At 39.0% G+C, this 23,773-nt stretch overlaps 1 long non-coding RNA gene across 4 annotated transcripts in view; it reads right to left on the bottom strand.

Annotated features, from left to right (window-relative positions):
- The window catches only part of LOC310901738, a 283,646-nt gene that overhangs the window by 55,349 nt on the left and 204,524 nt on the right, over positions 1 to 23,773 (bottom strand). For 2 of the 4 annotated variants that reach the window (XR_014586092.1, XR_014586094.1), the window contains one exon: positions 17,648 to 17,741. The exons of the other annotated variants lie outside the window; for them this stretch is intronic. This is a non-coding gene — a long non-coding RNA (uncharacterized lncRNA). The remainder of the gene's footprint in view (positions 1 to 17,647; positions 17,742 to 23,773) is intronic. 4 annotated transcript variants of the gene reach the window in all.

The raw sequence follows: 23,773 nt of genomic DNA, 5'->3' as shown, positions 1-23,773 counted from the left end.
CGATATAGTTACAGAGGGTGGGCCCTCTCCAGCCAGAAGCAGCTTTGCATGCAATTATTGACACCTGTAGGTGGAAAATATGAAAGCTAACCAATTCCTTACAAATCAGCTGTACTTTCTCAGTGTAATTAGACAAGCTTTCAGCATAGGGTTCTTTTATTTTTTGAGTGTGTGTGGATTTTATTTTTTTATTTTTTTTAAGGAAATAGATGAGAAAATACAAAACCTTATTGCATTCTGAGCAGTACTTACTGAGAGACATAAAGAGAAAACAACTCTTAGCAAGAAGATTACACTGTAGCAAATCCCACAGAGTACAATGGTGCTCAAGATCCTTGGTTACCTGGCACAACAAATTGGAGTTTGGAACCTGTGAAAAGTCTTTAACCTCAGTCAGCTTTGGGGAGGGGACCAGCTATATAATTTTTGAATAGAAGCATTTCAGCTATTGCCAACTAGACTGCAATATTCATTGAATGATTCTTATGCTTGCTTGGTTTGCTGTGCCAGCCTATAATTTGGGGAAAAAAGCTTTCACTTGATTTACCCCCAAAAGATATCATAAAGGTTAGTAATAGCAAGTAGTCATCTCTTGATTTGAAAACATAAAATGCTGTATAATTGCTGCATGACATATCCAGCACAATATTGATTTTTAGGATAAATCATCTCCCTTGATGAAAATGTAAATCTGAATTGAATGTTCTGCTGTCCACAAGTGATTCAAGCAATCTGCCTTCCAGTATGCTGCTTTCCTCAACTCCTTGTAATATTATCTTTGTAACTCAGTAAGAGACAAAAAGGATGAGCGATCAGTTAATTCGGGTCTTCTGCACTCATTAGATATCACTTCATTATCTCATTGGACACAATGACTTTGCTTGCAGCATGGGATTTTTTCTTTTTTTTAAACAATTCAAGATGGTGAGGCTCCCACCACCTCATCTCAGAAAGTCCATCCAACAAGCTTCAAAGCAATGAACAGTAATTGGAGGCACCAAAACAAAGCCTATCTTCCATTACCTGAAATGTATTCCTCCCACAACCCATTAAAAGCTTTTTTTTTTTTTTTCCTGGTTAAGCATGCAAAATAAAGCTCACATCCAGTGTAAATCAATTCCTCTAAGCTTTTCAGAGGTTTGATCCAAAATAACCAGTTTAGCAGTCCCTTGAACAGTTTGCTTCTAAACTGCACGGTACAATGGGGAAATTTAGATACAGAACAGATTCTGGACAGAAATTATGCATTATCTGTAAGACTACATCAAAAGATTTGGAAATGCTGCCAAAAATACATAAACCATGTGGATTTACTACCTTTTAATCACTTTTTACATGCCCCCCAAAATTGAAAAATAAAGTTGAGTAAACATCAGCCCAAAGTCATCATGGTAAGAAAAGATGTCTCAAATTCAAAATATCAGCCTGAGATGTGACTGCTAGAAGTGAAAAACTTTGCTTCACTTGTCCTGTCACTGGCAAACTTGGAAATGGGGTAATTTTTATACCACAGGGAATGCTGGCCTTTCCAAGGCAAAAATGCCCATGGAAAGTATGCATCACATTCCAGGTCCAGGTCTTGAATTTTGCATTCCTGTTTGTTTATCTGTAATAACACAATACCAAAGCAACAAAAAGCATCAAACTCTGCAGGAAAAACTTTGCAAAATGAAACTAACCACCTGGAACTTCAGGTCAAATCTAATCTATGGCCCCTCTCTTCCAGGGTAAAAGAGAAGAAGTTCTTTCATTTAAACATGTCTAACTGCCAAAAGGTTGAAAAACTCCAAAGATAATAAGTAAAGAGGGCATTAACTGCTCAATAAAACCTTCAGCATTCCTTCCTTCATCTCTTAAAGAAATATCCCATTTCCATACATTATTTATCATGCTGCTGTTTTCTTGAGCAGCTAAATTTGCCATCATTTCTTTCTTTATTCAAAGTGATTTTTAGTGCTAGTAAACCACCCGGCTTGGCAGTGCTGCCATGCCTACTTGTAGCGCCGCAAGCAATGATCTGCAGCTCCAGATTGCTGCGCTAGAAACTGCCATGACCAAAATGACAAACTGAACCTGGATTTTCTTTACCATTAATCATGATAATTGATCTTCAACTTTTTTTTTTTTTTTTTGTGGTAGTAGCTCAGCAACCTTTCCAGATCATCAACACAGCTACTGAAGAAATACCATATTTTTTCCCTTTTCTTTCATATTATAAACTTGCTCCAAATCACAATTCTTACCTTATCATTGGCTTCCTCTCATTTGCTTCAAAACTACCGAGCCGGGTTTTCAAAACGTACATTATCCTACCCCTGATCCCTAGACCTGCCGTGAGACATTGCATTCACAGTGCATTGAAGATCCCACTCTCAGCCACTATCTCACCCTTCTAGAGCACTTATGAGAACCCCCCTCCTCATCTCCTGCTACGCTTATAGCCTTATAACCCTAACTGCAACGATCAACACAGCTGCAGGTATTTTTTTATTTCCATTTGCTGCAGTTCTGCTTCTCCCTGGTACAGCAAGACCAGACACTCCTGAAAACTTCACCTGATTATAAGGCCCTATTTATACAGATCACAGAGACAGTCTGTGGATGGCAAGCTTATTCTTGTGAAATTGGGTGGTCTTTCCTTTGCACTCTGATTCTCTGAAGTCAGAGAAGATGCCTGAGCAGCTGAAAACCAGTTATTTAACCTAAGTCAAGATTCAACAAGATAATTTGGGAATTCTCCCCTCCACACCACTTATTTGACTGGGAGTGAGAGCCAGTAACTGAATTTCAAAGCTGTCTGCAGCACACAGTTATATTAATCTACCAGTTTTGAAGTCTTAACGTCATGAATGGAAAAAAAAAAAAAGGAAGAAAAAGAAAGGAAATCATTTTAGCCTAAACCACAAAGAAAAAGCAAATAAGGCCATTACTTTTTTTTTTTTTTCCCTCCCTTCAGAATCAAATGCACTCATCTTGCTTTTGTACAGGAAGGAGGTGTGTTCAGTACGAATTGATTTGAGGTGGCTGCTAGGAGGGAAGGATCTCAAACTTAGTTGTTTCCCACCATTTTTTCCCCCATTATGCACTTTAATCCCCTGCCGCAAAGAGTTTTAATAGTGATGGGGCTGCGATGCTAATATTGATAACTGTATAGTGCTGTGCCTATTTGTCAGTTTAATGATTATGTACATGAGAAAAATTGTTGCCTTCCTTCAGAGCCTGATGAGCTCTTCAACACGTTATTACCAGAATAAATGTGAAAAGTAAAGTAAGAATTTTCAGTGGAGTAATTAAACAACCTCACCACTGAATTTTAATTAGTGATACAAGGACTATTTCATTGCTCAGCTCTAAATGTGCTTCCTGATGAGGGCATAATATCTAAATAGATCTTGTGTAATGCTCCTTCTGGAAGACAGGGAAAGAGCTCAAGTTTGAAGTGCAAGGACTGTTCCCTCCAAGTCAAAGCCTGCTCAAGAGCTGCAACAGTAACGTCATCAGGGCTTACCGGTTTGTAGTTTTGTTTTGTCTTTAAGAAAACACTACAGAAGGGAGTGATGTGGTTGAATTTACCTCTGAGAAGGGTCAAACAAGCAGGACACCCTCAACAACTTAGAAGAAACAGGAACTGCAGCTCAGGTCCAGGTCAAAATTTTGGTATGTGCTGCTGAATCTTTAAACAGACGTACAAAAAGGAGTGTTCTAGAGGAATGCCAAACTGACATTAAAGAGCAATTCAGGAACATACAAGGTTTTGCAGCAATTTGCAGGAGATGCTCCAGATATTTAAATCCAAAGACAGAAGAAAGTTTGAATAAATTAAGAAAAAAGAAAAAAAAAAAAACATAAGACAGTATGGAAGAAGAAACAGAGATAATTTAGATAGACATGATAAGTATGTCTAAGATATAGACATTTAAATATTGGTCATTTTTAGTGGGACAGTTTAAATCATGATCAACTGACTGTCCATCACTTAAATTTTCAAAAATGTCTAGATTATCTTCGAAGATTAGGGAGGAACTATAGGTTTACCAGAGAAAAGATAAATAAGGAGCATGATCTGTAATACACACAGGGTGAGACAAAATCCTCTGAAGGATGGATAGTTCATACATTTTCTTATTTTGTTGTCAAAAGAAAGAAAAGTTGACTGTCAGACTGGTTGCTATAGCCCAGTGGTTCCCCAAATTTTTACCCTACAAATCACTGCTAACCTTCAAGATTTCTCACAAAGCACCATATCCCTGCTTTAATCACTCTTATTTAAATTACCCTCATAGTTATATACCTAAAGTGTGCATTTACCATGAGCTCAAATATCCCCAAGGCCTGAGCACCATGCCTAGCAACTACTACTTCTGTTTTCTTTTTCTGTGTTGCCCTGATATCCTACTGATTTCTAACGGCACTGTATCTTTTGTTCCAAGGAGAACACTTTCAGTGTAGAATAAATTTACTTAAAATGCTTGCTTAAATTCAAAATGCTCTTTCATAGCCTTTCATTCATCTGATCAGTATTTGTATGCAATCATAAGTTTATATGTTTGTATGCACATGTATGAGAGCAAATGCATGATATTACGCAGCAGTACGGATACAAGACCACAGGCATTAATATGCAAAAGCCATTAAGTTCCTGAACACACTACTCTGATGAAACCCTTAATAGGATGTAGACTGCTGAATTAATAACATTCATCGTGATTATAGTGAGGTGCCAAGACTAATTGGAAAAGGTGTTTGATCATAAAAATAACTATCAGGGATTTTTTTCCCCAATTTTTTTCCATAATGAATTTAAATGTGCAATGAATAGAGAGGGAAAGCAGAGGAGGTTAGAAAAATTATGGCTGGTATTGTGTGTGTTAGAAATACAAGTTAAATTAATTGCACATTTAGTTCAACAATCTTTCATGTTTTGTCAAATCTCAGTTTTTAAAACTCCAGTCTAGGTCAATCTTTGTGTAAGAACAATTCTTTTAATAGAGTTACATACCTGAGCAAAACTATTCAGAAATGTTTCCCGTCTACAGATGATTTATATGTAGGAAAAAAAAAAAAAAACAAAAAAAAACAGTTAAACTTTACTTGGGAGTAATTTCTCTATTTGCCCCACTTCTTAATAGCTTGCAGTTTACCTGCATGCCTTTGGAAGCAGATAATAATAGATTATCATGTTGTTTAAAGAGCTGGCAATTTAAAACTTATTCCTGATTTTATACATCTTAAGACTGACAGTATCAAAAATACTTATGAACAAAAAAGACCAGAGTAAGAATAACAATGCTGGGCTACTTTCAGTTCAAATAATTTATCTTAACTCACAATTAATTTATCCTAAATATGAGACATTAAATTTAAATAGATGAAACTTTAATTTTTTAATTTCCACAGTTTTTTCTCTCTTTTTTTTTTTCTTTTCTTTTTTTTTTTTTATGGAGGAAATTAGTTCAAATTGTCTTTTCCTAGAGAACATTTTTCAGGAACAGATCTTGAAACTAATTATGGTGGAGAGAGAGAAATCCTTGTGGACTTAATTACTTGCGAGATATGAACAGCAGTTGCAAATGGCATCAGTAGTCTTCCTCATCTGGTAGCTAAACTTGAGTACTTCATAAAGGTACCTTTTACAGAAATATCTATGGAGTTAACAAAATATTTTTCCTAAACTGAGCTGAGTAAGATTAGTTCTGAAAACTAAAGATGCGATCATTTTAAGAGAGATGTGTCTACAATGAAACTGGTTCACATGATTCAGATAAAAGCCTCCCTTCAGGATGGCGTTCCATAAGTTTGTTATGCAATACTTAATGCAATAAAACAAAACAGAAGACACACATTTCCTTGAGTCAGTTTTAATATGCTTCTGGAGAGCTTAATTATAGCTTGATTATATAATACAAGAAAATGGAAACAGGAGCAACTGGGCAACCTTTCCTTAGATATCTGTCATCCTCTCTCAGTTTTTCATTTCAACTTCACTTCTCCAGTGCTTTCAGTCCCCTTTTTTACTGGATCCTTCCAATATTTCCTATCCTTTTTGTTTCCCCATTCTCACCCCCTTCCACTGCAATAGCTTTTGGAGAGCAACTAGAAATACTCAGGCAATATGCTCAGGCAGAGGTCTTTTCCAGTCCATTTTATCTTGCTGACCTATGGTAGCCTCTAGTACATGGGGTGCCTCTTCTCCACAGATGAACCACATACGGAGGAGGAAGCAAATCAAAGACTCAAGTCCCTTTGAACTGCATCACAGCCATCTTAAGCAGTCCAGCTTCACTAGCGTGGGAGCATTTGTTTCGTAATACAGATCAGGATCAGAATGTCAAATGACGGGTCACAATGTTATGTTTGCCTGCTTATATTCCTTTTCTTAGATGACTCAGAGACCTTTAGGTATATAGGTAATTTGAAAGTAAGAGACAGAGACCCTACACCTCATGAAATTAGAGGTGGGAGAAAAGAGAGCAGCTCATGAAGAAATCACAGAGATGAAGCTCCAAAATGGAAGGAAACTAAGTTAAAACTTTTATTGCATGACAGACACTTACCATCATTCATTACTGATGAAATAAAGGGTGATATTTTTGTTTGTTTGCTTTGTGAGATGACTCTTTTTAAGTACTAATTACTTGAGTTGTATGTATTAAAACATATATGCAGCTATGTACACAAACACACACAGTGCTGAGTCAAAGCTGAGGTCTCCTTACAGCAACTTGTGTCTATAGACTAGATCAAGTAAGATCTTGTGAGATTCTCTTCAGACACGACAAGATCATGATTTGAGGCTGGAGAGTTTCAGGAAAAACCCTCTAGGTGTGGCAAAGATTAAATTAGTTGTCTTTACCTGAAGCTTAACAGTATCAGAGAGAAGCAATTTGTAAAAATAACATAAAAGTTGCTAAAAATTGTATGGTGTAATATTGAAGAGATTCAGGCAGATCACCCTACTACCTTTGGTACAGAGAGCCTGAGTAGAAATATTATTTAAGTTCTATGCTTTTGGAGACTAAATGAAAATTACTACTTAAGAACTTGCAAGCATACACTTCTTAAAAAGGAATGGAAAAAATGTGATTTTCACCTATACTTTTGGAATATTTAATCTTTTTTTTTTCCATTTCTGTACCAGAATTACTAGATTTTCTTTTTTAGTGACTGAAATTCTTCCATTCAAATTTAAATGGACTGTATATTATATTAAAACTATATCATAAGACAAGAACAACAAAAAAATTAACCTTACCAGGAAGAGAAAAAAAAAAAAACACCTCTGTTTCTTCATACATTTCTTCATACATTGAGTGATACAATAGCTTTGTCTTGTTCAGTACTAAAAGAAATTTGGAAAATTGGAATTACCTAAGGTGGAAAATCCAAGTTTAAAAAAATAACCAGGCTCAGCATGTTTTAAATCATCTTATACTGAAGTCTAGTGCACATTAAATAGGGAATTTCAGAGATAAAATTGGTTCAACTTCATTACATTATATTCTCATGCAAATACGTGCAACGTTGCTTTTCTGATTCATTTATAAACATTACACATTAGGCAGAAACAGAAGTCATCAGTCATTGTTCAATAGAAAGATGATATATCAAAACAAGAGCATCAAGAGCACAAGAAAAAAGAAATTGGTGCTTTTGAATCAGACATTTCAATATAAAATACATGAGGCTATTTCAATGTTCTCTTCATTAAAAAAAAAAAAAAGCAATGCCCCCAGGGGAAAGACATGCTTGCTAGGCATAAAGAATTCCTTAGGCTTCTAAGATGTTTATTGCACATTCTAACAAGGATTATTCTACAAAACTGTCAGTCTCTCATACACCTTTTTCTGTATTCCTGCTACAGCAGAATCCATGGAAATTCCAAGAAGATGGAAAAGGAAAGTCTCTGTAGATATTGAATTAATGACATCAAATAAGGACACCAAATTTAAAACTGGAAGTTTTGAGAATGAGAGGTATCACTGTAGGTCAGCTAGCCGTAGGATGCTCTAGGGGATATTACTAAGTCAATATGCAGTGTTCACATAATGGCAATATTTCACTGGGCAAAGAACAAACAAGCAACCTCTTAATGAATACCCCTCAAAATAAAGCATGCAATTAAAAGATGCGTATTTTAGCTCCCTCTAGAATATTCCTTTAGGATGGAAGACATGACATACCATGGCAAAGGAAAGCATAGGAAATGGCAGATATTTAAATACACTGAACCAACATGAAATCGGAACTTAGGGCCAAGAGAAGAGAGATTCAGGTCAGTGAAGAAGCAGAATTCCCTTTCTCACATGAGTTTAACACAGGCAACTTCTATTAAAAGTCAGCAATGAAAGTACTAATGCTCCCTCAACTTCAGTCCTAAAATAACGTCTCTATCACTGGAATTTCAAACTGTGTATTTACATACTCTATTCTCCACCCCCTCCTGCCTCTTTAGGAGAAGTTTTTCATTCACTTTAGTAGTATTAGACCATTCCATGTATAAGCATATATTTTTGTTTATAGATAAGCATATATATAAGTAAAGCCAGTTAATTAATTTAATTCTGCATAGGAAGAGAAACTGTGCATTAGATTAATGATGTACCACAGCTTCTAGAACTAAGGTAGAAAAAGGGAACTTTCCTAGCAAGGAGCAGTATGAGTAAAGAGACTGGCTGCTCTAACATTCAGCAAAAGAAGTGTTGGTAAAATGTTGGTAAATAATAGATTTTTGTGTTTTAGTAAAGAATGTAAACATATTGGGTGAAGCTTATAATGCATGTGAAATTACTGAAAATTTAATCCATGTTGTATTGCCTTTGGAATCCTGTTGTATTCATAAGGGCTGAAAGCATAACAAAAAAAAAAAAAAACAACCTCAAAAATAGAGAGAGAGAAAAATGCTTTGGGAACAGTTTTTATTCTGGCAGAGTTTTCATTGCTTGTTTAATTTGGTTCACGGACTCTGTCCTCTTTTAATTCCCTTGTCATCCAGAATCTATTACAGGGAGCTAATGCCCTCATGGCACCATCTGGCATTATTTAATACGTAACACCATCTTATAAATCAAATTATAATTTATAATTAATCAGACAATTTGTATTTTTAATAATCAAAATCTTTATTAAGAAAAAACTGAATACATTAATGCATCACAGCATTTTTAAAAATATTTATGATATGTGGCTTTTCTTTCTCTCCCTTTTCCTGCTTGGAGACAAAGGGTTTCATTTCAAAAGCAGTTATTAATTAAAATGCATCTTAAAATATAGTACAAGGAATTTTTCCAAAGTTTTGCAGAAATATACCAATGGTGAAATTAAAAATGTCATCCCAAATAATGGATGTTTCAATAGTTTGGAGTACAAACAGACAGCTGAACTAGAAATGGTTTTGCACTATACTTGCTGCCTATTTCAATCTTTATAGATCCTGGATGGTGTTCTGCAAAGTTGGATCAGCAGTAGGAATTGTGTCCCTCAGTTTAAGTATACCCAAATTTACCCTCTGGTATGTCCAGCTGTATACAAGGACAAATATTGTTTATCAATTATATGCTTTCTATGCCTAGTCAATATTTAGTCTTTCATATCCCGCCACTGAAAAAATACAAGCTGATTGGAATGGGAATAGAGGACCAATAGAATATGGATACTGCACTATAAAATGGAATAAAGTCACTTTTTTCCTCCCATATAAATTATCAGACAGATACGAAACCAATGATTATTTCTGGGATAATTCAACTGGGCTTTTTAACAAGAGAGCTAGAAGCAAAAGACCAAAAATGAGAAATTACCTCCCGTATGGCGTGGCCTCACCTCAAGTACTGTGTGCAGTTTTGGACACCGCAATATAAGATATAAAACTATTAGAGATAGTCTAAAGGAGGGCAACAAAGGTGGTGAAGGGTCTAGAGGGAAGATGTATGAGGAATAGCTGTAGTCCTTGCTTTGTTCAGCTCAGAGCAGAGCAGGCCAAGAGCAGGCCTCATGGCGGCCTGCAGCTCCCTCACGAGGGGAGCGGAGGGGCAGGCGCTGAGCTCTGCTCTCTGGGGACAGCGACAGGACCCGAGGGCACGGCATGGAGCTGGGACAGGGGAGGGTCAGGCTGGGGGTTAGGGAAAGGTTCTGCACCCAGAGGGTGGTCAGGCACTGGGACAGGCCCCCCAGGGAAGGGGTCACAGCACCAAGTCTGCTGGAGTTCAAGAAGCATTTAGACAACGCTCTCACACATATGTTCTGTTTTTTGTGTGGCCCTGCGTAGAGCCAGGAGTTGGACTTGATGATCTTTGTGGGTCCCTTCCAACTCAGGATATTCTATGATTCTACGAATTAGTAATATCTGTGTCATGCTGCTCCACATTACAGTGAAGCATTACTCTGGGTATATTGAGTACATAAGTATTGCACCAACACACGTAAAGGACATAGCTAAAGACACTTATTGCCTGAACACTCCAGTGCTATAAAACTTCTAAGACACTCAGTTTCACTTCCAGAGACTCACACTTCCGCCCTCAATGGACTACTGTCAGTCGCTGCAAGGCAAAAAAGGGCCTTCATGAAATTAATGAGGACTACAGAAATTGTAATAGGGGCACAGCAGGCACCTTACAGCAAATCCTGTTAATCCTCTTCTGTTCAAAAAGGCCTGGGAAGGGGAGGAGCAGTGAGTAGCCAGAAGCATCCCTCAGCTCCCTTCAACAGAGCAAACTAGGGTGGACATCTGAGGTTCTCACCACACCTATGTCACAAACTACAGCCTTAACCCCATGGGGACCCACAGTTGAACTGAGTTGAATGATAGATGTGTCCTGACAGGCACGATTGGGAGGCAGTAAATGTAAGGAAAAGCAGTACAAATATGAGGAAGTACTCTGAATCTGGCTGATGTCCCCATCCACATCATGTTTTATGACACCTGAGCGCAGCAACACTGACCCACGCTGGAGACAGGCCCACTAGCCTCAAAATGTGCTTTTTATTTAAAATTTCCTTCAAAGCGATGTTCCCAAACAGGTTTTCAAAGAAGCAATATTCACTTACTTGATGGATTTGCATGGCAGCAACAAAACTTTACAGGGGCCTTCAAACAGCACCTGGTAAGTGCTATCTTACATTAATCTTAGAAATTCTCATTTTTCATCTTTTTGTAATTCTTTGTTACTAAGATACATGAGAAACAGGAACTTCAAGGGGTGTTTAAAGTGCACGTTCCTCTGCTACCTCTTCCCTGCCTGCAAGCGTAATCCTCTGCTTGTAATGTCACAGTTGGTGCTTGCGCACAGAGAAGATTAATTTGTCAGAAGCAGAGGATTACACATTAAACAGGGGCGCAGACAGGTGAATGCAGGGTACCCCTGGGAAGGGAGCTCCGCTGGCACACAGATCTCGTCTGCCAGCTCCTCACTCGCTGACAGTGAGAGCAGGGTTGGGATAACCAGTGTGAAGAGAAAAAGCGAAAAAGAGAGAACATAAGCATTCCAGTATCATTGATCTTTAAAAAGATACATTGAGGTTACGATGGAGAAAACAGAAGCAATTTGTGAAAGCAGGATCTCCGAGTTAATGCAGACTTAAGCTATGAAGCCCATGCTCAGAAGTACCACACAAAGATGACATTTAACTTCCTTGTGACGTTGCACCATTCTTTAGTTGTACAGCAAGAGAAATCCCTCTGGTCAGCTGCAAGAGGGGAGGCAGGAAGGCAGCAGTGACAGCAGCATGCCTAGGGACACCGCACAATGATCCTACTCTACCCAGCACCAGAGGCAGAGAGAGCAGGACATGAGGGAGGGCTGTGCTGACTGCTGCTGTCACACATGATGTGGGGATGGAGAAAGCCCCAAGTCCAGAGCCAGGGTGCTCTAGCCGGTACCTTCAGCAGCAGGAAGCTGCCCTCTAGACCAAGTGTTACCAGCTGGTAAATAGTAGCATATACTGCTGCAGATTTAGCCCTTCTGAGGAAAGAGTGCATGGAAAACTGAAGAGCTGGAGAAGATGAGTCTCGCACCCAAGTGTTATTATAATTAAAGTAATATACAATAAACGTTCATGGCATTTGCAAGACATGGGCTGTCTCCTGCCTACACAGACAACAGCTAAGAAGAGAGGAAGTGCTCTAGGTCTTCACCCCAGTTTTACATTCTGCTTTGCAAATGACTCCGGGTGACCTGCACAGCACTTTGGTGTAAAAACACATTATTCCTGCGCAAGTCATGCTTTCATGCTTACAAGGAAAAGGCCTGGGATGTGAGATCCACAGGACCCCAAATTAAATGCCATGAAAGGCAGCAGTTGCTAAATGGAGAGGGACCAGCACCTGCTGTTTCTGGGAAGGACAAGGCAGGGCTGGAGAGAGAACACATGGCACTTTGCTTCTTTGAGAGGCAAAATCTCCCTGCTCCTTCTTAGGTAAAGACTAAATCAGATCACATCAGGGAAAAAAAAATCACAGCAGAAAAAGGATTTCTGTATAAAGAGAAAAGCCTCTTTCCGTGCTCTGCCAGTGTAACAAGAATTTTAGCAAAGAGCTGTGGACGTGAGATATTTACCTTTGAATCCATTTGTATTTTTCTCCTCCAGTTCCTAGAGCTTTTATTTACTGTGTAATGAGCCAGCTAAGGGACTAAAATAACACATACAGCTTATGTCTTTTGCAAAGCCTTTCATAAACGCTGGTCAGACATAGAAGAGTCCCTTGTTTGCTGTAATACACAAACAGTCCCCAGTTGCCAAAATGCCCACACAAAAGCAACCCTGAGAGCCAGCAGTACAGCTATGGCAACTTTCCGCTGCACTCAATCCCCTTGTGTTTTCAGGCTTCCTTGGACAGGACATGTAATGCATTAAACAGAAGATTGTTTGGGCTCCTATACAGTGAGGTAAATTCTTGCATTTTATTCTGGCCCGTATAATTCATAATATGTGTCAAATTCACAATATTCAAGTGTTCATGGATTCCTTGTTCAATCACACTGAAGTCTCATTACAGCATGTCAGGGAGCATATCTTGCACCAGTCAAGCCACATGGCTTCATCAATCTGGACCAAGTGGACATACAGCTGAGGCTATAGAAAGATGCTCTAGAGCAGGTGAATGAAGCAGGGAACTGCGCACCACAGATCTGTGCACAGTGAAATGCTAGCAACTCATCCAGTCTCAGCTACAGATGTGCCTTGACTGTCTCTCACTTAAGTAACGAGCAAGAAACGAGCCAGGCTTCAGACTTCGTAATGCAGCCAAAGGGGAGGAGAACTCGCCTGCAGCGCTGAGATGTAGGCACTGGCAGCTGACTGACCTGGACCCCTGGTGAAACCCTTGTGGGTCAACGGGAAATTCTGCTCAGGGCCTTGGGATGCAGTTAACTCTGAATCCAAAATGCAGTATGTTCTAGATTAAAATCCATACTTAAGTTTGCAATGAACCCCATATTAATACGTAATAAATACTCTTCTGTATTTTACTGAAGCTTTTCTGCTCTTCACACAGTTTGGGAATTCATAAGAGACATGATTTTGTGAGACTCCAAATGGTCCAAGGAAGCTTCAGTCTGCAGGTATGTACATAAAGCCTATTCCAGTTTGAATAACTAGAGCACTTGACTCCGTTCAAATCATGTACATAAGTTTTGCTGGAATTGGGATCTATAGGAGCACGTATATCGCTACTAACAACAGTATACTGTATATTACTGCAGGAAGAGAATGCCTACAAACCTGCAGGTTAGCCTGCTACTAATTTATTGACGTTGGCACCACTTTCTGCCTTAAACATTATACAAATTTACTTTTCAAATACTGTTTGAGTAAATATATGTCTAAGGAGGAATATTTTATCAGATGGACATTTCAATGAAATATTTTATTTCTAAGGTGGGATGAATAGAAAGTAGCTAAAGAAATATGCTGATACTAAAATATGAAGTCAAGGAAAGCACTTTCACAGCAGTAGCAGCAGCTGTGTGAGTGACTTGCAGAAAAGAATAAATTCCGTTTTATAAATAAGCACGAGGATAACATTAATAGATATATTTAATTGAAACCTGTAAAGCCAGTGAGATTTTTATCTCCTACACTTCAGCATATTTTGTTCCTGCAAAGAAGACCGGGGAGATGGTGAAGGTGAACATGTGCAAAGCATGTGGTGCTGAGTAAAAGGCATAAATGCCAGCCTGCTCCATGCTTACCTATTTACCCCGCAGAAACATGGATCTAACTCTCAAGAAATGCACCTAATCTGCACGCGAGTTCAGGATCCTGTCGCCCTCACTCCCAGAATCTGTTCCTTATGGAGAGCAGTGGCTCAGACTGATGACAATGGGATTTTGCATAGGAAACACCATGAGCTGAGAACAGGTCTGAGACTCACCAGAGGAGAGGGTTTTTTTGGTCCCTTTTCTGCCATCAGGCAAGTAAACTCATTTTAAGCCACATTCCCATTATGGGTTTTCTGTATTTGGTTTGATGTGTGCAAAAAGCAGTTTCATAATACGTATGGAAGAGCAGTGGACACCATGACTGCTCAGTCATCACTAGGTGTGGTCCTGGCTGCCACTTATTCATTCTTTCACTTTTATTAATTTCTTCCTCACTCTAATTAGCAGCTTCAGTGCCAGACCCAGCAGAGGTCTCATCTTCTTTGTCTCCCCTGGGACCTCAGGTCAGATCCTTGAGTGAATATGCCTCATTTCTCAGTTGGCCATCATCTGATGCCTTCTGCACAAGGAGGGTGAGTCACAGCTGCTTCCCTTCCTATGCACTGTGGCATCAGTAGGGAGCACAGATCACAGATGACTTTGCTGGGAAGCAACCCTGAAGATGAAGGGAGAGGCAAGATGCAGGCAAAGACCTGCCTTCTCCCAGTTCTCACCAGTTACCACAATAGCGTGAAAAAAAAAAAATTAAAAAAATATATATATATATACACACACACTCCATATATACATATCTGGAGAAAAACTAGAAGGCAGAGCTTAAACTGCCTAGTTCTGTTTAGCACTTTTCCTTCCCTTAAATGGTTTACTTTTCTTGAAATTTGACTTTGCATTTTCATTTTATTGTACTTGTAGTAGTTTCTCTAAGAATAATTGCAACATCTCTGTTTTTCTTGCCTTTTTTTTTTTTTTTAAACTTAAGAACACTTGATATATACTAAACCTTAACTTGATCTAACATTTCTATGTTAGGTGAAAATTAATACCAAAGCATTCATCTCCAGCTGCCTGAAATCTAAAGCAATGCTGTGTTTAATGGATACTCAATTTGCATATGTCCAGTTTGTGCTGTAAATAAAATCTGCTTAATCACCCTGAGGAAGTGATTCCCTCCTTTCTCTTATATCTCCCATAAACCTACATCACCCTTATACTGTGACACACTGTCTGAAAATGTTATATGCCTTCACTCCTCCAATGCTACTTCATAAATATATTCTGAACCTAGCAGAAAAAATGTTTCATCAGATGGTCAGCTTGCTAAAATATTTTACTTCTAAGAGGGGATGAACAGCAGGCAATGAAAGAAATACAGCTATAATAAAAGACACAGGCAGTGAAAAGGCTGTGGTAAAATCAGCATAAATGTCACCCCCCCCAAACAGAATAAATTTTCTTTATAAATAAATACTGTGAGAATAACATTAATATCTTTAGCTGAGAGTGGGGAACTGTAAGAGCAGTAAAAACTGTGCTCTTGTATAAGCATACTTTTCTCTTCAAATGCAGGAGATACGGGATAGAAGCTGTGGTAGTAATTTAATTCCAGCTTGTTCCACAATGTGTTTTTCAAATGAAGCTGAGGATGGATCCCATTGTGCAGCTTGGGCAAGACCGGTCCAAAGTCAGGTTTGGTAGTCAGCAAGCTTCATTTTAGTTTTTCATGATTGCTGACCTAGTGCACAGTACCATCTAGTTTTACTCACAACTCTAGACCTTCATTTGCCTCTTGACTCTGCCTTGTTTGTTGAGTGTTTGCAGTTTAGGGCCCTAATGAAATGTATGCACAGCACCTCTCCCACCAGACCCTTCCAAGACCTGCCGTATCACAAATCAAAGTGAAGGGTATTTGCACTCTGCGTTATATTCGGTGGTGAAATTGAGTCTGAGATAACTGAGGAATATTATCTATGCCGTACCTCTTTTTCATTCTCCCTAGTATTTTTTTTTTTAAATTCTTTACAAATAATAGATACACCATTAGCAGAGGAGGACATCAATTTGATTAACTGAGAAAGAGAATGAATAGAAAGTTGATAAGATGAAAAAGACAAGTGAAAAGCAAGCACTGGGCAATGCCTATCACTACTAGCAAACAGAAATTAAGACCTCTGTTCTAATAAGACTAGTGATGACCTTAGGTGGGAAGATATCTGCAGAATATCACTGAGGTAAGCAGAAACTAGTTCTTGCTGGTACTAGAAGACACAATAAGCAAAAGAGATGAAAAATTAGACCGAACATCATGGAGAGTCTCTCTGTCTAGCCTGGTTGCTATAGTAGTTTCTCTGTGGGACAGAGACATTAGGGTATTTTTCAAGACAGGGAAGACCTGCATTGGGTTACCTGGGGTAACCCAAACCCCTCCTCTTTCTCTGAAAATATCAGTTGGGCTCAGGTCTTCAATAGTACCTCAAATTCCCTAATATCATTAATTTCACATTGACTTGAAACTCAGAAAAAATAAAATGAAATTGAAGTTGCTAAGGCAAAAAGATGAAACAACAATCACATCAGAATATGCAAGTACAAGCATAAAATCAACTTTATGTATTTTGCTTGTTTTAAAAAATAAAAATAATTTAAAAAATCACCACTATTCTTTAAAAGAAAACAAGAACTCAAGATTACATGTGTTTTTTTCAAGCTTTTTGCTTGCTCCTGATCACTTGTTTTTAGACAGACTTGCTCATCTTGCTTACCTTCAAATTTGCTTCGACACCTGCACTACAGCAGCACAGAGGGAACCCCACACCAGAATCCCAAGTGACCTTGGGGGATTAGTCCTGTGGCAAGGCCTTTTGGTCCTACTTATGTTCAATGAAACTGTTTATTTAGGTACTGGATACAAGACCATCCACACCAACTGTAATGGGAACTTCTGCTGTGATGATACTGGGAGCATCAAGGCAAATAATTTGCATACTGCCAAAGTGTTTAGCTTGGGCTGGCTTAACTTCTTACGTTGTTCACCTTCTAAGCACAGGAGGTCAGTGAGAAGGAAAAGGGGGCAGAGGAGGGGAGGTGTTGCAGTAGCAGGGGACACAGAAGAGAGGCTAAGATTAGACAGAGATTTGAAAGCTTCTTTTAAGGGAGTAAATCCTTTCTCCTCTTACAGCATGATTCTTCCCCCCTGCCCTTGCCTCATCTTTTATTCACAATTTATCTCACACCCACAATGACAATATAATCCTTTAACATGTTCTCCAGTGCCTCACAGTGGAAAAACTGACCTGCTGCATATTTAATTGAATGCAGAACACTCTGAGGAATTAGAAGGAGCTTTTCTTAATCTTTTCCTTAAAATCAAGAAGCAAATTAAAGCTGGGGGAAGGGGGGTGGACACGGAGATTACTCAGCAGTTTTTCTTGTGCAAAATTACAAACACAAAACCGAGACTTAGGACATACATTTATTGCCCTTATTCCTACCTAACGCTGTTCTCTTGCTAGCATATATGTTGTGGGCTAGTTGGGTTTCTTTTGATGAATCATTTTTGTAGTCTTCTCTGAGACCATGAAGAGTCTATAGAAAGAGAAAAGTGATTAAAAACTACAGCCACCAAAACATGGTTAGCACACTAATTCCTTAGATGCTTTGTAAATACCCTTGAATTTGTGACTTCACATTTGTATTTTGGCTTTGACCCATCTCTGAGCAACCAGAAGAGCAAGAGACCTTAGGAGAAAGGCAAGGCCCCGGGCTCATTGCTTCAGCCTCATCCTTTACCAGCTGTGCATGCAACCCTGCCATATAGAAACCCACCCTGGGAACTTAACACCTCTGATTGGCCCTTTATATGTCTTCTGCTTTTTTTTGGCATGTTGCTTTAATAGTAATTGGCATCATCTTGAACACCCAGAAGAGCAAAACTCTCCAGTGTCATGGCATGACAGAAGCCCTGCTCAGTACCTGAGTACCCTGCACCACAAGTTTCTGAGGATTTGTAACCAAATTAAGAAAAAAAGAAAAAAAATGCCAACATTGATTTTGAGGTTACTTTAGTTAAAGTTTTAGTAGTTTTCTCCCTAAAAACAGAGAGACTGGAATGACATAGTGCTGTCATCCTGTAGAATTCAAAGGGGATGAAGTCATGCAGAATATGCTGGCCTTGCTACCTTCCTCAACTTGGCAAGGAGAATTTTCATTTTTAATTACTAGGAAAACAAACAACCACCACCAGCAAAAAAAAAAAAAGCAAAAAAAAAGGCCGATTTTTTACCTTTATGTATAACAGTTGTACTTCCCCTCCTCATTCCCCCCTGAAAATTTTAACAATGCAGCCTAATGCAGACACCATTTGGCATAGAAAATGTCAGGTCAAATAGAGTAGACAGGGGAGAACAGATTCACATATGGGAAAGTCTTTAGCAAACGTCACTATAGAGACATTTAGACAGACTCTACACACAAAAGAGAGACGCAAATGAGACAAGGATGTCAAAAGTGAGGACTGCATTCTAAACATTGTCTCCCCTTCCCTGCCCATTTTCCCTTCTTGCTTCCTTGTTCTCTCAGACTGGAAATACCAACTCTAACAAGGAAAAATGAAAAAAAATCAAAAAAGGAAAAAAAATCTAACTCCAGCTTCTGTTGTTGAATATGTTTCCTTACATTGACAGCATGGAAGGTTGTAGCAGGTTCCTATGCCACAACACATCAGACCACGCATGAATCCTTTGATGGTGTCTACTCATAAGGCTGATACTAGAGAGAAAGTCAACAGTGCAAGCCAATATTTCAAGCTATGTCCTGATGGGATACACAAAACAATTTCTTTCACAAGGAGAAGCCAGCTTGCAGAACAGAAGCAGATGGGTGATCTCATATCGTTTCAGAGATAAAACATGGGAAGTTCACAGTGTGCCAACCACAGCACTGCTAGCTATTCCAGTACATACTTTAATGACTGGAAATATTCTCCACATACATTCTCCCTCCACCTTCTTGTATTAATAATAGTTATAAGTATATATCTGTAATTATAGATCTGCTTTGACTGCAAAAAAGCTGCCTTCATTTCCCTGTGTGCAAAGCATATGCTCCAACTTGAGTTCTCCAGATCACATTTACTTCTTCTGTGTGTTTCTGAGGGCCAGTTTAGCCATCAGTCTCATCCTGGTTGTTACTCTCCAAGGCAAAGCAACACAGTGAGAGTTAGCAATCTGGGAACATACAGTTCATCCCAACCCCAGTCCTGTCTCCATCCATGGCTACATGCCAGATTCTCCCTCCCCCAATATTATTTAAAAGAATTAGTAAGTTTAAAATACAACTCTCTCTGGATCTTTTTTCTTTTAAAAATAATTTTCATAACTGGATAATTTAAAATATGAAAAGCAGTTTTGTTTCCAGGTCAGCGCTGTTGCTTGCAAACTGAATCAATTCTGCATAGAAGAACCAGGTCACAAGATGTGCAGCAGCCACCCTGGCCATCTTTACCACATCTTTGTTTAGGTAAGTGATGGATCTGAACTACTGTTATTTTGTACATGCTTGCTGGTTTTCAGAGATGCACAGGTTTTTCACTCCTTCACAGAATCTATGGCACACTCCATTGTTGCTGCTTCCTGCTGATCCAGAGCTGCTTCTCTGAATTTATCCAGCTTGTTACACCCCAACATGACACCAGGGTAGATGGTATGAACAAACTGCTCAGCTCTGGTGGTTCATTTTCAGGACACAGGGGGCCATCCAAATGTCTCAAGGAAAATCATAGCAATGCCAGTTTGCACCAGTTTTTCTTAGAAGAGAGGATTTTCCCCATCTTCTATTCTCAAGCTGCAAACCAAAAGATAAACCCACTCCTACTATACCTGCAGGAAAAGAGGAAACCAGACTGGAAACACACTGACCAAATCTGCCAAGTTTGGTAGCTTATACATGGAGAACTACTCATTTTACAGCCCCTGGAGAATTATCCCTTCCAACAGATCATCAGAAGACAAAATAGCATGCCCATCCCGGATTCAGGGATTTTTAGGGCTCTTGTAATGCATTTCTTCTATGTCCTTTGCTCACACAGGTGGAGTTAGACAACACAAATATCGTCATACAGATTACTGTAGTTGTACCATCTGAGCTTCCATTCACGTCTCTTTTTGTACCTCACCACTACGGTTTTACTGGGAGATCTCTGCTGTCAGCTACCTACAAAGACAGCATAAATCATTCTCTAAGCCATATCATGTTTATAGCTATTGTGCCAAATTAAGCCCTGGTGTAAGCACATGCAACTCACAGCCATAGCTGGCTGCAATCCATTGTGTCTAGAAAGAAACATTTGTTATACTCCCAGTGATACTTTTATACTGTTACCTTAGTAAAGACTACAGTTGGTGTAAATCAGCACGTTTTCATTGCTTTCAGTGGATCTATACTGACATAATTCTTTTTCATCTTTATCTCCCATCATACTTGTGATTCTATGCCTGTATTTCTTTCTTAGTTACATTGTTCCTGCCTGTGTCAGGCTTTTTATATTAAAACCAGATTATTTTATGAAAAACTCTTACGTGTATGGTGGACACAAGCATTGAACTGGCGTGGAACTGAGTCCAACTAATTCAGTCTCCCAGCTCCAGGGGGGGGTCTAGAGCTAATTGAGGAATAGAATAATGAGGACATATTGAGTTTCCTGATTTATTGTAATTAGTGGTGCAGAGACATCTGGAGTTGGAAGTAAGAACCAGGCTACTAAAAAGATGTGAATGTGTCTAACTCTTCAGAGAACCAGTTTGTACTTTAGACTTGCTCTGGCAGTAAGACGTGCAGAAATCTTGCACAGGGCCTTCCACTGCTCAAAACTGGGTATGTCTGGGGTTCCTTTTTACAAAATGGGACTCTAAAAGAGCATAAATAGCCCTACTACTTGGGAGTTCCAGAAAATATAAAAGAAAAGTTGGGAAACAAGTAGTGCCTGTTGGAATGTTGCTGGTGCATAGGACTACATGGTGCTGAACTGATGGAACATAATTTCCCCTTCACCAACATGGAACTTGCACTCAAGGTGCCTATCTCTAAGACTGCTTCTTAAGGTTTCTTTCTACCTTCATCTGCATGAAAAGATACATCAGAAAACAAGCTGAAGCTCCAGCCCAGCTTTTAGGAATTGTAGTAGTAGCTTTTCATCAGCAATAGACAAATCAGCAAGGATGCAGAGTAATAAGAAGTTATAAGCCAGAAGGGACCATCTGAGACAAAGCTTCATTAAACCTGCTGAAAGGATTATTGCATGCCAAGTGTCTACTGTTTTTCTAGCAGCAGCTGGCTCCAGGTGCATTCTCAAATGTTGTACATTAATCCAGGTCCTTTCTGAACCTTTCTTTCCCTCATCCTACTAGTTGTACTGTGAGGTTCAGATCAGAGCTTGTTCCTTGACCCGCGCAGAAAAACTTCTGCAAAATGGCAGGCCTCAAAACGGAGTGATCTCACTTAGTAATGTATTTCAGCCTTGTAATTTATTTTTTTTTCCTGGTGTGTGTTCATTAAATTGGCTTCCTGTGAAGTAGGGCTTCGTTTTAAAATGCCTCCTTTGATATTCAAATGTTTGCAGAATATTCACTCCTGCTTGCTTGGTTGGAAAGCTGAACTATTTCCCCCTCCTTTCAGGTCATTTGTACAGGACCTTCTGGTGGCTCCCATGAACATGTTTGCAAATCCCTAGATGATCAAACTTTGTTTCGTTCCTTTTTCACATGCAGCTAACCTTTGAAAATCATTTTCAAGGGCTATTCTGAATAGCAGAATCCCAGCTGGAGTTTTTTAAGGTCATGACATAAGATTTATCTTTAACACACATTATGATTTTCTTTGCTTTGCCTTTTCTTTGATTCCCTCCCCCGGTGTTTTACTTTGTATAGCATTATACTTTTTGTTGCCATACACCATTACTGGTAGCTTGTAACTTAATTACTCTATTGTAAGCAGCACTTTTCTGTTATGCAAAGCTGCTCATTGGTGAGGGAGGATGTACACCAGGAGATTAAAATGAGAAAAGAGGCAAGAGATCACCATCATCTAAAGGGTGTGGGTTTTCCTGTGAAACATTAAAGGTTCACCACTATTGGGCACACGTACATGTGGTGGGCAGAGAGCTTATAAGGGCCAAGAGCCAAAGAGCTTCTAGCTGGAGATCTGAGGACTAGTAGAACCTTGTTGCTTTGCTGCTAGGGAACGTCCTCTTCAAGCAGCCCCTGGCAACAGGACTTGTAGGGTTTATTTTGCAACATGGAACTACTGGGGATGCTCCTGATACTATTGAGATTAGTAGAGATTTCACAAGTGAACTTGGTGAGGTGATGGGCAGGCCTTTAAATACTGCAAATTGTATGTATTCAGAGTGAGCGGCAAAGAAAAAATGGCCATTATCAAGTAAGCAGGAATTGTACAACACCACCCCAGGTGTCTGAGCAAAAGAGGAGAGTCTTGCTTGGCAACCTGTACATCCAGGGATGATAGGGGGTTCCTCCACCAGACACTCATTCACAGTGTTTCCATTAGTGTTTCTACTCAGGTTAAAAAATCATCCTAGGATGTCTTTTCTCTCCCCTCTAATTTTCAAACCATTTTTCTGGAGGGAGGAACTTCAACTGAGGATGCAGCCAGAACACCGTTAGCACTACACAAACCACTGCAGCAGACACTTGCAGCAATTTGTCTGGATGCAGAGTCCCACTTGTTTGAGATTTAGATTTTGCCTTGTAACTAATTAGTAAAGGTCATACAAAGTATCTTGAGCTTACATCAATTAATCATGAGGTAAAGCACACAATTTCTGGTGAGGTCCAGCTTGTGTTGATTGGTCAATTACTTTGTGCTGGCAGGCCACAGTTTGGCACATATTTAAAGATTAGCCTATTGATCTAGCAACTTAATTCCTACCTTTGACCTCAGAAATAGAAACAAAAGACTGTTTAATATTCATAAGCTTGTCATTCCCATAAAGTCAGGTCCATGTAGATTTGAATGGTAACAGGGTATGGTTTAGTCCATCATGAACATAATAGGAACTGTACATGAGATGCAATTGAGTGAAATAGTCACCAGAAAAAAAAAAGTCCAACTAGCTTGCATTTTAAAAGCATTCACTGCATCAAATATGTTGAGTGCTTCCTCATTTGATACAAACTCATTCAGTTCTACTGGCTTCAGCACAGCTCTTCTGGTTTACATTAGCAAAACACAAATACCTTTAGCTACTGACCTCCTCTGCTCTGTTAGGGAGCATGGCTTTGAATACCTACTATGAAAAAAAAATTAAAAAAATCTAATTCTGTTAAACACAAAGAATACTTTCTCACGAAACAAAGAGATACAGCAAGAAAAGGAAGGACTGACAGCAAGCAGTCCATCTAGTAAAACATGAGACCAACAGGCTTTGAAAACAGAATGTATCCCTAGAGACATGCAGATTATCTATCTGTAACATAATGAAACAGCAAATAAAGATTTTTTTTTTTAATAGAGTAAGTGCATGCATGTGTTTGCATAAGAACTGCCTTTGTGAAATTTCATGGGGAAATGTAATTATCTGTAGAAGAAAAATAATCTTCTGC

The sequence above is a fragment of the Anser anser genome (genome assembly GCF_964211835.1).
Source record: "Anser anser genome assembly, chromosome: 6".
NCBI lineage: Eukaryota > Metazoa > Chordata > Aves > Anseriformes > Anatidae > Anser > Anser anser.
Note: the sequence above shows the minus strand (reverse complement) of the source record. Positions and strands in the feature narration are given on the sequence as shown.